Below are 2,120 nucleotides of genomic sequence, written 5' to 3'. Positions count from 1 at the left end.
GTTGTTATAATTTTTTCTTCATATATATTGTTTATATGTGTTTTGAGTAAGTCCTGGCTGTGATATTTTTCTTTTGGTTCCCTTGTTTGTTTTTTAATTTTAAAGTATTTATTTTATAAATAGTTTATTGTCAAATTGGTTTCCATATAACACCCAGTGCTCTTCCCCACAAGTGCCCTCCTCCATCACCACCACCTCCTTCCCCCCTCCCCCTTCCCCTTTAAACCTTGGTTTGTTTTCAGAATTCAATAGTCTCTCAGGTTTTGTGTCCCTCTCTCTACTCAACTCATTTTCCTTCCCTCTAGTCCTCCATTAGGTTTCTCCTGTTCTCCTGTTAGACCTATGAGTATAAACATACAGTACCTGCCCTACTCCACCTGACTTATTTCGCTTAGCATGACACCCTCAAGTTCCATCCACTTTCCTACAAATGGCCATATTTCATTCTTTCATTCTTTCTCATTCCCATGTAATACTCCATACCACATCTTCTTGATCCATTCATCAGGTGATGGACATTTAGGCTCTTTCCATGACTTAGCTTTTGTAGAAAGTGCAGCTATGAGCATTGGAGTACATGTGTTCCTATGCATCAGCACTTCTGTATCCCTTGGGTAAATTCCTAGCAGTGCTATTGCTGGGTCATAAGGGAGTTCTATGGATAGTTTTTTGAGGAACCTCCACACTGTTTCCAAAGGGGCTGCACCAGTTTAAATTGCCACCAGCAGTATAGGAGGGTGCACATCTCTCCACATCCTCGCCAGCATCTATAGTCTCTTGATTTCTTCATTTTAGCCACTCTGACAGGCATGAGGTGGTATCTCAGTGTGGTTTTGATTTGTGTTTCCCTGATGATGAGAGATGTTGAGCATCGTTTCATGTGCCTGTAGACCATCTGGATGTTCTCTTTGGAGAAGTGTCTGCTTATGTCTTCTACCCATTTCTTCACTGGGTTATTCGTTTTTAGGTGTAGAGTTTGGTGAGTTCCTTGTACATTTTGGATACTAGCCCTTTATCCGATATTTCATTTGCAACTATCTTTTCCCATTCAGTTGGTTGCCTATTAGTTTTCTTGATTGTTTCCTTTGCTTGCAGAAGCTTTTTATCTTGATGAAGTCCCAAGGTTTCAGTTTTGCTTTCATTTCCCTTGCCTTTGAGGATGTGTCAAGTAGGAGATTGCTGCAGTGGAGGTCTAGGAGGTTTTTCCCTACTTTCTCCTCGAGGGTTTTGATGGTTTCCTGTCTCACATTCAAGTCCTTCAGCCATTTTGATCTTATTTTTGTGTACGGTGTAACAAAGTGGTCTAGTTTCATTCTTCTACATGTTGCTGTCCAATTTTCCCAGCACCACCTGCTAAAGAGGCAGTCTTTTTTCCATCAGATACTCTTTCCTGCTTTGTCAAAAATTAATTGGCCATACATTTGTGGGCCCAGTTCTGGGTTCTCTATTCTATTCCATTGGTCTATGTGTCTGTTTTTGTGCCAATACCATACTGTCTTGATGACGACAGCATTGTAGTAGAGGGTAATGTCTGGGATTGTGATGCTTCCCATTTTGGTTTTCTTCTTCAACATTACATTGGCTATTCGGGGACTTTTGTGGTACCATATGAATTTGAGAATAGCTTGTTATAGCTTTGAGAAGAATATTGGTGTAATTTTGATGAGCATTACACAGAACGTGTAGATTGTTTTGGGTAGTAATGACATTATCATAATATTTATTCTTCCGTCCGTGAGCATGGAATATTTTTCCATTTCTTGGTTTCTTCTTCAATCTCTTTCATAAATTTTCTATAGTTTTCATCATAGAGGTCTTTTACATCCTTGGTTAGGTTTACTCCTAGGTGTTTTATGGTTTTTCATGCAATTGTAAATGGGATTAGTTTATTGATTTCTCTTTCCGTTGCTTCATTATTGATGTAGAGCCATACGACTGATTTCTGTACTTTGATATTGTATTCTGCAACTTTACTGAATTCATTGATCAGTTATAGAAGGCTTCTGGTAGGGTCTGCCGGGTTTTTCATGTAGAGTATCATGTCATCTGTGAAAAGTGAAAGTTTTACCCATTCTTCTCAAACTATTCCAAAAAATATAAATAGAAGGAAAACTTCCAAA

The sequence above is a fragment of the Suricata suricatta genome, chromosome X (assembly GCF_006229205.1).
Source record: "Suricata suricatta isolate VVHF042 chromosome X, meerkat_22Aug2017_6uvM2_HiC, whole genome shotgun sequence".
NCBI classification, from domain to species: Eukaryota; Metazoa; Chordata; class Mammalia; order Carnivora; family Herpestidae; genus Suricata; species Suricata suricatta.
This window is presented reverse-complemented; position numbering follows the sequence as displayed.